Here is a 14638-nt window from a genome sequence, read left to right on the forward strand (position 1 = left end):
TCCAAAGACTTGTTTATGACTGTGCTGCTCTCTGATGATGCCCTTTTTTCCATATCCAGTTGTGGTCTGTATGTGTTTTTCCCATCTTTGTTGTAGATTTAAGCTTTAGATAAATTTCTAATGTCCTTTCATTGTGAAGTAAGTGATATTTGTTTGGTTAGGAAATAATCGGAGGCTATTATATTTAATTTGTCTGCTACAGCTTGTCTACTGCACAGAATTCTTACCCGTTAAATATAAAAGTAATTAAACGTAGAAAGTTTGGAGCTACCTTAAAGGTTTTTAAATTACATCCATTTTGCCTATTGTATTTCCATTTGAAAAGGGCATGTGCGAGTCACCAGACTGCTGTGTGTATAATGCTAGATGACTTTAAACTGTAACAAATAATTACAAGGATTTAATAGAATGGGGCAAAACCTCTTTATCCCCCTTTGCATGAGGCACTTGGGAGCAAAAGGTTGTGACCTACAGGGTCAAGAATACTGTGTGGAGTGTTTGAGGGTAGTTGATTTATCAGCCAGTCCCATTCAGTCTCTGCTTTCCCATTGAAGCTGTCCTGATGCTCTGCAATTAGCAGACACCAGTTACCAGGGATGCTGATGTTCCTTCTGGGATTTGTTTGTTTTGTTGCTTGTATAGAGTCCTGATTAGGGCTTATGAGTGTGGAATTCACTCGCAAGTGATTTATTTTCTATCTCTAGGATGGTTTCCAGCTGTTTGAGGATTTATTATTTTTTTCCTGGTAAATTGTGGTTTCAGATAGCAACCACTGTGGCAGACTTTGAGAAGTTAACCCATTCTTCTTGATAAACTTTTCTTTGTAGGATGAGAGAGTTTTATTTTCTACCTATTGTGTACTTTATTTCTTCTTTTATTCTCTTTCTCAAAAAAACAGTTCCAACTTTTACTGGTTTAAGCATTAAATGAAATGTTGATAGCAGATTTATAAGAAGCTATTGAATGAAATTAGAACTGAGGATGTTACCAAGTCTGCGTATTCTAGGAAACCCGTGGGATGTTTTACAAAAGAATGTGCCCTCGCTTAAGCTTCTCATTCAGAAATTAAACCCCTATTGATACATGGAAACAGACTCCTATTCATATGTTCCATATGATTTGTAGCATCCTAATCCTTGCCATGAATCCTTTCCTTATTCTCAGTATTGTAGACTGAAACACACCATTTCAAAACATGGCTTCTTCACATTTTTTTTGGAAAACGTCAGCTCTCAGTTGATTTCAGTTCTAATAGTCTCTTTTTCACAAGTGTCGTGGGTTTCCTAAATCCTGTCAGGGAGCAATTTATTTTTAGCTATTTAAAAACTTGTTTTCTATGAGTATATATTTAAAATTTGCTAGGAATCTGCATGTTTATACAGTTACATAATTTAATAAATCTTCTAAGTTTTTTCACTTTACTAATACTTACATTTTTTTTTACCTTCAACTATACATGTTTTGGGCAAAACATGTGTAATACTACTGGTTTTAGACAGTATTATATGCCAGTAGCCAGTGGAAAATGATGAATAAAATTAATCATTAGTAAGCACTTGGTAGGCTGAATGACCCTACTGCCTTTTTCATGTACTTAGTAATAACTTGCATAACTTTCTTGGCTTGTGATTGTTGTACTAACGTGAAGCTCTTGCTCTAGTTACGTGTGGGATTACAAGTGAAATTCTAAAACTATACTGATTTTTTTTGCAGTTGTCTTCTGCATTTTGTAACTTTATTATAAACATTCGGAATGGCAGAGGTCCAAGAACTGCCGTCTGCTATATGAAGCTTGTAAAATTGTTTACATAACAGTCATGAGTACATATTACAGTGGTAAAAAAAAAAAAGGCCAAGAACGTGCTATTAGAACTTGGATTTGTCTCCACCTAATTACTGCAAATTAAAAATTAAGCAGCCTCGTCTAATCTGCTTTCGTGGCTTTGCAGCAGCCTGTGAGTCAGCATCAGGTGCAGTGAGAGGAAAAGACGCGTTCTGGCTTGGGGAGAGATAGATGGAGAAATGTAATCCCCTGAAGAAAACTGTCCAAACGTCTGTAAACTGAACTTTTTCACTGGAAAGCTGTCAGAGCTGAAGACATAGTTGATGGTGCAAAACGTTTGGCTGCTGATTTTCTTCCTTTTCTTTTAATATGTGTAGTATCAGCAGGTCCAGTGTGCCAAAAATTTGCCTTTCTGTATTACACCCGTTCTTTAGTTTCCTGCATCTTGGTGCTTCTGATGGAATTAAAGGGACATGTCCCTGGGAATTCCTGTTTGTTTTCTCATTGTTACCAAAGCCTTATAAAGGGAACTCATCTCAGTAGCAAGATTGAGCCATAAAGTGTCTCCTGAGGCACGCAAAAGGAGCGGACCAACAGTTGCCCTGCTTAACCTGGGTGGGCACAGATGCTCTGGTCTGGAGGCTGTGGATGCTCAGAGTCCTTGGTCTATCAGTTACAGTTGACATTATTTCTTATGAAATGTTTTGGAAAAAGTGCCTGGCACAGGTAAGTAGAACAGTTAATTCCTATTGGCTGCACGTTTGTATCAAACACAGAAGTAGTGGCAGATGTACTTTTTGGCCTGTCTATGGATTTCACTACTAAGGCTGTTGGCTGTCTCTTAATGTGAAATAAAAGGACTTACACCATGACAGATTGTTTAGTTTTACCTCTACCATAAGGAAGCATCACTTTCTCCATTCATGTCCAATATTTGACTAACTTGTTCTTTAAAATCTCCAGTGATAGAGAGTCCATGACATCCACAATCTATTCCCATTCTTAGCCATTTTTATCACAAGATTTTTGAGTTTTTATTCTGAATGTAGCTTGATGTCATTTTGGTCTATTACTTTTTGTTCTGTCCCCCACAAATGCTGCAGAAAATAGATTATTCCCTCCACTTTGTAGCAAATTTATCCTCCCAGCTGCTTCCTTCCTTGTCTCCTTCTACCCCTTCTTCCCTCTTTTTTAGACCCAACAAGGCCAGTTATTTCAAACTTTCCATACAAATTACTCTTAATGTTCTCTTCTGGTTTCTCTTAAATGAATCCATCTTGAAGTGTGATACATGAGAAAAATTAGTTCAGCTGATAAACCTGATAAAGCCAGAGAATTAATTCAGTGTTTCTCAGGTCACAGCCTGTCTTCTACATCCCAGAGCAGCTTTTGCTTTTTATTCACTCTCCACAGTTCTTGTCCTGTGTTTGTGTAGTTGATTTTTTCTACGTGTATATATATAGTGCATATGCAATCGATGAATAGCATCCTGCTTTTTCTGAGCTTATCTCTTCCACTGGTAGCCCTTTTCTGCTTGGTACTATCTGCAAACGTCATAGCCACGTGCTTTTTGCTCTTTCACCTCTCTCACTGCTGAAATTAAGGAGTAGCGGTTATCCAGGAGAGGTCCTTGTGCAGAACCACTTTGTAGGTCCTTCCCATTCATCCAGAAGCTGCTGATAACTGCTCTCACTACTAGTCTAACCAGTTTTGTATTCATTCCAGATATCTGCCGTTAGATTATGCTTCTCTGATTGTTTTGAAAAGAAAATGTCACGTGCGTCGGGTCCAAAGCCTGAATCAAGTCAGTGGTGTATGACACATACATCTCTGGTCACAATATGTTGCCTAATGTCCAAAGGGTTTTGTTGGGGATTTTTTTTGTAAGTATGCGTTGATTGTCAGACATGTCCTCATGGTTGTCTTGCAGGTGCTTACAACGTCTGTTTATGTACGCTGGTTTCTCACAGTAGGCACCTTCCTCCTTAGGAAGCCGGTTGAATTGCAGCTTTGTCTAATGTCTCCTTCCCCAGACAGTATGATATTTATTGTTTAACTTCGTCTTTGCTAAAAATAGCTTGTCTAAAGCATCCCAAAGTTACGTTAGCGTTTTCGTTACTGCAGTCACACTGGTGGCTCATAATCAGACTGTAACTGCCCTCCTCTAGAAATGAGATGACTTGTTGCCAGAAAGATGAAGATTATGCTGCATATTTAGTAACTGACAAAAGCAGATGTGAACACATCACAAGTATGCTATTAGTTATGCTGGTTTCTCATGCTTATCCTGAATTTAAGCCTGAATAGCATCTTTTATTTTCCCAAAATAGCAATGGTTAGGCCTTATCTATTATAAAAGACCAACTTTCTGTGATTTTCCGATGGCATGTGAATTTTGCATGAGATAGATCACTGATGGAGTTCATTGCCGTTGACTTGGCACAGCAGTGCCGTGCAGTGCTTGCCTCGTTTTCTTTAATTATTGCTTTTCTTGATGGGACGAACTGGCCTGGGTCTAGCGTAACAGTGGCGCGGACAGGAGTGCTTCAGCTTGCGTTGTGAGCTAACTGTAGGTAGCTCCATGTGAGACTGCTTTGATCGTGGACCCTCAAAAGGAGTAGTTCAAGGGGACTGGAGTAAGGATATGGTCAGTAGCAAGAGACCCCAGTGCTGTTCTCTTGTAGGATACCTGACGGCCTTCCTTCATAATGATGAAGATCCTCATCTTCTGGAAACTGACCCTTTACTTCATATGTTGCAACAAAACAAGAACAAGTATGGAAGAAAAGCAAATATTCTCACATTTGTGCTTTTTATTGTATTACTTGGGAGCTTGCATGTATTTCTTGTTCACTGTTACTGGAGCAGTTGCAAAGATACTGGGTGTGATGATGGCTGTGCTTGATAGAGTGTAGAAGCTGATGAAAACTAGAGGTTGTCTGACCAAAAATGGGTCAAGTCATCAAGGATTTTGTGACATTTTTCTGTGTTTGCCTAGGCAAATGATTTGGGTTGAAACTTTGACTTGTAGAGGTAGAGCAGACTGGGGCTCTACTTTAGGTTCTGTCATGTCTTCATTTGGATAATGTTACCCAGCATTTCTGGATGACTTGTTTCTGTTTTGTCAGTGCAACTTACTCACCTTACCAAAGAAGTTTATGTTTTTAACGTGCAACTTTTGGCTTCCTAGTGTAGTGTCACATGTTTTCTGTCTCAGCTACTTGCAGATAATAGAAGTTTAAACTAGGTGAGAAATGATGAGAGGAGTTAATGGTTCTTTAAAATCTCGTAAACTGAACTGGGGCTATTAAGACTCACACTCATCTAATTTGGGAGCTGTTCTAGATTTTTATCATTCTCTGTATTTTTTTCAAAGGCAGACAGAAGCCCTGAACACAGTGTCATTTGCTTTATCCACTTATGTCAATTTATTCCTGCTAAAGTGTGCTTTACTTCTAGCTCCCACATTTGCATCAGGATAGCATATCATTGTCCTTCTGGTTAACTCCTGGAAGGACAAGGAGTAAAACTGCATCATTTTGATAGATACTGATTTCTATGGGAGTTACTTACACCCAGATTCACACAGCCTGAAATTTACTTAAGTGGCTTTATCTGTTGTGTTTTCTAGAGTTTTTTGAAGAGTTTTTTTGTAAATTTTGGGAAGTATTTTGCATTTAAAACTTTCTCTGCTTTTGTAAGAAATTCGATGGAGGTGAAACAAGGGGTAGTTAAAGTCCAAAGCGCCATTCCCAGTATCAGACATCACTGGCAACATCACCACAGTGCTGAAATCTGGTCAGTGGGTGTGAAATACTTGGTGAATCCTCTGTTTTAGGAAAAGGCACACGAGTTGTATTTAGATGCAATATTTTGGTGAAGCATTCTGGAAATGGTGAACCATCTAATTGCATACATATTTAGTATGTGGCACTGAAAAACAACGAAATATACTTTGTATATATAGGCTGTGTTAGCAGCAGAATTTCTCCAATATTATTTTCAGTGGTATAGTCACAGTATAATGTGGTTTTGAAGTGAGTGTGTTCTCTCATCTGTCAGGTGTCATGTCTGTGCTCTGCAAGAGAAGTACAAAAAATACTCTGTGATGGACCTTATTGCCCAAATTGGAAAGTAGGGCTAGTATTCCCTTGGTTAATTTTAATTCTGATTTTTTTTTTCTCTTATGTGTGAATGCAAAGAAGTTAACAGGTATCCAGAGCTCTCTGTACAGATGAAATGTCGTGGGAATTTTCTGTGTTTTCAGTCTCAAAATCTGAAAAAAACAACACTCCAACCTTAGAAAAACTACTCTCCAGTGCCTCTCCTAGAAGTTTTTTGTCTGTTCTGAGATGCAAACATGTACTCATTGGACTTCTCTGATTTGCTTGATTCAGTTCATGTGTTCATGCTTTGCATCTTGGAGATGCTAGAAATTACCCTGTGAAAAACGAGATAGTTAGTTGGTAATTTAATGAAACCCAGTCAACCCAAGGACTGGGACACTGTGATGGAGTTCAGACGTGGTGGCACTCTCGTTACGCTCATCGGAATTGGCCAGGCTTTGATACTGTCTCTCCGTAGTATCTGTAAATGCCTCTGCTGTATTTGCAGAACGAAATAATTGTGGTTTTATTGACCTTGTAAACATTTATGTCAACAGCAGTTAACTTCCTAGCAATATTTTTTGAAGGTTATTTTCATAAATATTCTTTCACTTGGTTACTTTAGTTAATTGTAGAATGAATTCCATGCTGCGTAATTATATTTTTCTTCATTTTTGGGGGGCATATTTTGTGTTTTACCTGGGTGATCACACACATTCTTGGTATGTAGACTTTTTTTTTAAAAGTTATTTGTTAAAAAAACACACACACCAAATTTGGAAGCATTCCCGATGTTCAGAAACCACATTTATGTGCTTACTAGAATAAGAAAGGACCAGAAGTTTGTCGCAGAGGTGACATTTTGCCCCTCAAACTATGACCCCGAGTTTCATTACTAGTGTTTCAGCTTTTGTCTATTTTTTTTTGTTATGCAATTTTCTATTTCAAATGCTGCACCTGGAGTGCAGCAGTGAAAATATGACCTATTTGAACAGCACTGCAGTAGTTTAAAATAGAACTATGCTGGAGTAAAATTTGGTCCCTTGCTAAAGTATAAGCCAACAAGGGAGTTACTCAGGAGTGAATTTCTGTGGTAGCACTGTGATTTGGTTCTCAAAATAGTGTTTTCTAAGGCTGTGCACAAATACATATTTACTCTGTGGTTCTTTGAGAACAGTTTTGATATTTTAGTGTATTTTCAAGACTTCCTGTGATACTTAGGAACCTCAGAGACATTGTCTACGCAGCACAGCATCTTGCTGGAGATCTGTTTGTAAACTCCAGGTAAGCAGGTAAATCTGCATGAGGTAGTCATCACAAAGAAATATTCTATAGCGAGAAATAATTAAGTTTCAGCAAACTTTGCAACATGATCATTTGACTTGGATGTGGCAACCAGCTGGTCCTGCTTATGGCTCAATACCGAGTTGTAACAGTGATTTCCACAACGTTCTGCCTTATAGACAATTAAGAGTATTTTGGAGTAACAGAGTGAAAATCCCACTTCAAGTCAATCCATTACTGATAATAACTCACTGCCTTCCCTCTGCAGCCTAACTTGGCAATGGCATAGGCATATTCAGAGTGATAGTTAATTTCTTTAAAATCTCGGTATAGCTTTTCATTTCATTATAAGTTTATTCTGATTATATATGTCAGTTTTATTAAATGTCAGAGATACGGGTAATATAATATAAAAATATAAAGGGATCAGCTCCTCTTAATCACATCTTCCCAAAATTAAATCAAAGCAAATGGCCAAACATTGCCCTGGAATCCAATTACAGGATCAGCTGCAGAATGCAAGTGTTGTACCCATTTCTCTTGAATGCTGGAGTTAATCAATCAGTCTCTATGAGAGAAGTTTAGCCTACTGAAATATTTAATCACCTGAAGATAGCATGAAGTCCGCTTACAGAAAACAATTCCAACAAGCTTAGCCTCTTTTCTCTTTCTTTTTTTTTTTTTTTCCCCAATCGCAGAGAGTCAGTAGAAAAAGCCAGAGGAGAACTTTGCAGTAGATGAATTTAGGACAGGTCTCTGTGTAAGATGGAATTGCTGCAAATGCCACCAGTATTTAACCTGAGCCAAACCCAGTATGGGTCAAAGATCATTTGCTTTTTAATCTCATAACAGTGTGTCCCCTTGGTGACAAACTGACTGTTCTCATTGTTCTAACAACAATGAGATGGCATCAGTGCAACCTCGGCCTCAGAGGTGGACATGGTTTTGTGCACACATCAAGGTACTTTTCTCTGTATCCTCATTTCCCTAGAGGCAATAAGACTTCCCATCTTCATGCCTTCGGGGTTTTTTTGCCATTTCCTATTTTTGTTTCTGTGCCTAATTTGGAGAGAGTGTTTGGGTTTTGCTGTAGCAGAAGGTTATTCTTTCTTGATAAAACACTTGTTAGAAAAAAGTTAAAATTGGGCAGTGGAAAAATGACATCACCTTCCAAAAATCAGCAAACCAATTGAACTCAACAGGTAAGTCATAGAATCATACAGTGATTTGGATTGGAAGGGACCTTAAACATGATCTAGTCCCATCCCACTGCCATGGGCCCTTCCAGTAGACCAAGTTGCTCAAAGCCCTGTCCAGCCTGGCCTTGAACACTTCCAGGGATGAGGCTTCTGCAGCTTCTCTCGGCAACCTGTGCCAGTGTCTTGTCACCCTCATAATGAAGAATTTCTTCCTAATACCTAATTTAAATCTACCCTCTTGCAGTTTGAAACCATTACCCCTTGTCTTATCCCTACACTTCCTCAGAGTCCCTCCTCTTCTTTCCTAGAGTTCCTCCACTTCTTTCCTGTAGCCCCCCTTCTTTATCCTTAACTTCACCATGTAGTCCACTCTTAATTTCTGTTTGCTGCTTCTGTTAGCTGTGTGAGGCAGGGGCTTTGGCAAAGGATTTTGAGGAGGCAGCATGGCCATCTGAGTGACTCACTTGGTGCTCCTGAGGCCACAACACAACGTTGTTGCTACACAAAGACATAGAAGGGCTGCATCTGGCTAAAATAGTAATAATATTAATTTTTTTCCTTGTCTTTAAGGTCTTTTAAGAGAAATTCAATTTACAGAGAAATGCACATTTCAGGAAGCACAAATCTCTGAAGAGTGTTATAAGTAGCAGGATAATTAACGTTGCTAGAAATCTCATTTCATATTTGGCATTAACACAAAAAACTTTATTTGCAATCAGAGGTGAAATATTGATCGATAACAGCTTTGGTTTACAGCCCTGAATCCAGTACTGTAATTTAACTTCAGCATGAACAGCTTTCTTTTCAATTGCAGTATCACATTCTTGCCAGAATTGCGAATTTTTTCTTCAAAAATGTAATTCCTTGGATTTACATGAAAGCTTATGAGACTACAGTTCACTGTTGACTACGCTGTTTGTCCTTTCCATTCACACTTTCTTTCCAAGTATTGTAAATGCTGCATTTAATATAGGTCTAGAAAAAATAATGTACTTCCTCTGCTGTGCTTCTTTTACTCTTTTCCTTGAATGTCGTTCCTACTTGCTCTTCTTTGTTCATTTACTTTTTTTTTTAAAATACAGTTTTATATTTGCTGCATGTAGTAGTCACAAAAATGTCGCCTTTTCAGAAGAACATTTTTTACTTCAGATACAGGCAAAAGAAATGTCATGGATACATTCTTTCTCTTTTTAGTTAAACATACAAAAGTTAAACCATCAATCTGATTTGGAAGCACAAGCAATGACACTTTTCAATGCCTTTGGATCCTAGCTGCATTGCACATTTAATAGCTTGGAGTGTAATTTTTGTAGGAATTTCTGCTACAACTCTTCTGATTCAGTTATTTTTAATCTGATTTCTGACATTTCTTCTAGAATGTACATGTTGTCCACAGCGTACAAGATCAGATTTTTTGGCTATAGTTACTCCTTTTCATAGCCTTTGGTTGAATACGTAAGTGTTGTCCACAGCATACAAGATCAGATTTTTTGGCTATAATTGCTCCTTTTCATAGCCTTTGGTTGAATACGTAAGACTTGTAAGTAAAGGTAGAAAGAAAATGAATGTTGAATCCAGAAAAGAGCACAATCAGAGGAGAGAGAATCTGGGTATTTTCCCCCTAAATTTGCCTCTGGATTTCTTCTGCACATGTCACGAGTTGTGCCTCATGGTCCCCTTGAGTCTCACAGGAGGCAGCTATACCGAGTGCGGCGGTGACGTTCTCTGCCTGTAGCTGTCACTGGTTCTTCTGGGGTTCTGTGGTCCACGGTGATGGAGCCTCTTTCCTTACCCTCATCAAGAAGAGGGGAAGAAAACTTTTTCCAAATTTTTTTCCATTTCAGTCCTGGTAAAGTAGAGGAAGAGAGGAAAGCAGGTTATTCCTGCTCCTGCATCATCTGGGAGAACTTGGGAAGGGCTAAACACAAAGCAAGGGCTTAGGTTTGATATTTGGGAAAATATTAAATTTAATGGCAGCTGTTGCATGGAATGGATTATTTGTGCTCTTCAGCACTTCCAGCTGCCTTGATATGATGATTGTTGGGTGTCCCTAAGACAAAGGATGGACAGAAATATTTGTGTGTCTGCACAGGGGATCTTAACTTAGTTTGAAGTATGGATCTTCTTTTGGGGTTGAGTTATCCTTCTGAGGTATGCAAATTTTAGTGTCCTTAATAGAGACAAATAAAGGTGCTTACTTGAAATGGCCGTAATTACAAACAAAAAAGCAAAAAAACCCACCTCGTTGGATATTCCATGTTAAAGCAACCTAGCCTTCTATGATGGGAACTTCTTGCACTTTGATCTCCTGTGCAGTGTGTAGCTGTAGGTCTAGAAAAGAAGTTCCTTTGTGGTTAGATGCCACTCAGCTGCAAGCAGTGGTTTTGATCCAAAGAGATTGCATGAAAATCCCTCTGCTTCCATGTAAAGTGCTGCAAATACAGATTTGATGCACTTTATTTCTGATAGGAAAATCTACAAGCAGAGTATGCTTTTATTTTTTTTCTTTTTTTTTTTGAAGAATGTGAAAGTCGTGCGTAGTTCCTGAAGTCAGAAGACTCTTTTACAAGCATATCTTTGTAAAGGTTTTTAGGATCCAGCTTCCCATAGATTTATCTACGTGAAGACCAAAATGTCTTTCTGCAGCCTCACTAAACCATTGACAGCTTGATGGATTTGGTCATTAGGTTTAGCACAATAATCATATTCTTTGGTCACTGAGAGGGATCTAGATAGTGTTCACATAGTTGGAAAGTTTAGCACAACTGAGTATTGACGAGTCAAAATAGATTTTGTGGCATGTCCGATTATAATTTTTAAGAATCATATTTTCCATTAAAAAATGAAAATTGTTGTTCTTCTGCTGGGAAAAATACTAGTGGTAGATATTTCTGAACAACCTTTGGCTTCAGTTTCCTTTGTCTTATCAGATTTGACTGGATTAGTTCTTATTTTATATCCAGAGATATAAAATACTTCCTTTTAAAGTAACTATTTTCTACATAATTACTTCCTCAGTGAGGAAGGTCTTAATAGTTTGGAATTTTTCGAGACTTTTGGAAAACCATCATTTCCAAAATGTGATTTTATGTTACAGATACCACAGAAACAAATTAGTCTCAAAACAACTTTGAACTGATCTTAAACTAATCCTTCCATTTCTCTAATTCAGAATGATTAAGTGTGTGTCCCAGAGTCTTGAATTGCTTTATAATCCTGTTTTTCAGTGGTGATAATGCTGCACTTTCAGTCTTGTAGTCACAGGCCACTTGATTAGCATGATAGAAAGTGTCAGCCTGTGAGCAGGTATGGAGAAGGTACTAAAGGATTTTTTTTAAGAAGAAGAAATGGGCTTTTGATAATAACTTTTGCTGGACAGATGGGAAGGGAAATACTTGCAGCTTGCAGGAAGAAAGAGCAAATGAGGAGATGGAAAATGAAGAAGAGAAATGGTTACAGAAGACATCTTGGAAAAATGACAGCTGTTGCAGTTGACAGCACTGGGGAGAAGATGAGGGAAGAAGGATAAGGATGAGAAGATGAGGGAAGAAGGATAGAAAAACAGGAGGAGGTAGCTATGGTAACCTGTCTGAGTGACTCAAACCAGAAAATGGATTAACCTCTCGAGTTCAGCACAGCTCACAAAGCAACATGGATAGCCTTTAATTCCTCCTAGCAAGGGCTGTAGCTGGTGTGTTCAGACGCGTTCACGTGTCATCACGATGATTCTCCCTTCTCCGTAGAACGAGACACCTTAACTTGGAAACATGCTTCCCCCAGCCAGTCCTTACGGGCAGATGTGCTGCGGTGATGCGTCAACACGTGTCCTGTGCTGGCCGTGTTTCCTTCCCACACGGCTGTAATGCGAGCTCTGCATGTAAAAATTTCTGGTTTACTCTTATGCTGAAGGATAACGTAAGCGATATGGGGGTGCTGTTAAACATGGCATATGTTGTTGCTGTGAGCTCCTTACCAGTTTGGTTGGTGAAGAGTGACTTGTTTCCTCAGAAGGCTCCTTGTGCAGGGTGTATCGCTTGGTCACGGAGAAAGTCTTCAGAAGACTTATGACAAGACATACTAATAAAAAATCCCAAAATGTAACTGTTGGCATCCGGCCTTACAGTTCAGTGTGGGAACTTCTCTTTCCCAGAGGATGGAGGGAGTGTAACCTCATGTACAGCACCTCTTTACATGCACAAACATAAATAATGAGTTAGTTCGTGTCTTGTTGGAAGTATCAATCCTTGGCTCTATTCCACTTTTGCTGTTTTCTTTATGAAAAAAAACAAATGCGTGTGGCCGTAAGTTAAATTTACGTTATAAATATGCACGATTAAAATCGACGCAACGTGCCAAAATTGTCCCAGCAGGGGAATTTGGAGAACCCAAATTTATTACTGTGGCTCCTTGATTCTTCTGCTCCTCAGGCTCCAACCACAGCTCTGGCCAAAACCAAGCTGGAACGGAGCAGAGCATTTCTCTACATGATCAGGTACATGGCGCCCAAGGGGAACAGCTGGCAGAGTCGCTGGTGCCGCTGGCTTTGTACCAGGGACAAATTCCACTCTGATGGGAAAATTATGCGCCCAACGGTGCTGCCCTTCTGCAGCCTGGGATTGGGTCCCGGGACATTCAGAGTGGTGGGAATGGTAACAGGGGTGAGCTACTCTGAGAACTGCTAACGTGCCCATTGTACCAGATCTTCAGGTTGAATAAGACCCTAAAACAGGCTTTTAATGCTCGATTGAGATTTTTCCTGTCTCAGGGGTATCTGCAGTGCTGGGCACACGTAATGCATCTTGCTGTGCTCATTTGCAGCTTGAATGGCTTGCGGGGGTCAGCGGCAGAGAGCAGGCTTTTTCACCCCTTGAGCGGTGAAGCATTGAGTGAAAGTTATTACTACCAATTAGTGGTGGCATTATTATTACCAATTAGTGGCTGTATGAAGCAAATCATTAGTCTTCGTGCAGTTATTAGCAGCCAGGTGTTGATGAAACGTGCCATGTGCAGCGAGCGTTGTACCTCGGCAATCGCCGTCGAGGTCAGTCACTGAATTTGTGACGTCCCTTTGCTGTCACAACAGGGGTTTTGTTGTGTGTCCCTCAAAAAAGAATCACAGAATCATAGAAGTGTGTTTGGAGTCAGCGAGGAAGGGTCTTTTGTTGCTTCCAGGGTTGTGTACCTACTGAGTGAATAAATAAATAAGCCAATTTCCGTTTCTGGACCCATATTATGACACCTTTGATATACTGAATTCATATGTAAAAAACAGAAATGAGATTTCCAGTTTTGTTACTTGTTGCTACTTCATTTTTAAGAGCAAAACTGTTGTGTCAGAGAGGGGAAAGTAATGGTGCAATTTGCTCCTAATCGAAAGTCTCGTTTCTTTAGGACTCCTGCTCTTGAAACCCTCAGTACACAGTATTTTCACATACACATTAGTTTTGCATAATGACTTCACGCTAGACATTTTAGACAGCAAGTAGCATGAATTATTTTCTTCTTAAGAAATATACTGCTATAAGTTAACAAATTCTTTATTTAATGGGAAGAAAATGGAATTATATCTGTAGCATTATGTCTGTATTGAACTACGTATTTAACTTCGGTGCGTTTTGCAGAGGGATTCATAGCTATATAACTATATAGAATAATAAAACAAGAAAAATAATAAAATTCTGATACGGCAAATACTTATTGCATAAAGTTAGCTTTACTTGTGTAACTAGAATAGGCATTAGAAAGATTTTCATGTTTCTTGGAGTAATGAGGAGGGGCTTGGAGTGCTATTTTCTCTTTCCGCGGTTCAGATGTCTTTGATTTTCAGTATTAGTGAAGAAAGGATTTGAGCGACAGCTTCTCTGAGGAGGGTTTAAAGCAGATGAAATGAGAATGGCAGAGGTGGGGTGGGTTTAAAGCAGAAGTGGGGATGATGGGGTGGGGTGGTCTCCAGCACTGGGTGGGTGGGGACATCTGGTGGTGCCATGAAGGAATCATGGAATATACAGCTGGAAATGCAGTTGCATTGGAGCGATTCAGGCAAAAATATCATTGTGCTCATACCAGAATTACTTTTTTGTTTTGATATTATTCTAGAAACACTCACCTGCAGTTTGTGTGTGATTTTAATTTCCTGGAAAGGAAAAGTAGAAACTAAGGCCCTATTCCTGAGCTGGCAGCTTGCAGGTGTAACGTGTCAAATGCAAAAGGCATTTAACCTACAGTCAGTTGTAGATTTAAAATCAAACTTGTGATACCAGGCTGTG

Source organism: Apaloderma vittatum, unplaced genomic scaffold, assembly GCF_000703405.1.
Source record: "Apaloderma vittatum isolate BGI_N311 unplaced genomic scaffold, ASM70340v1 scaffold7175, whole genome shotgun sequence".
Taxonomy (NCBI): Eukaryota; Metazoa; Chordata; class Aves; order Trogoniformes; family Trogonidae; genus Apaloderma; species Apaloderma vittatum.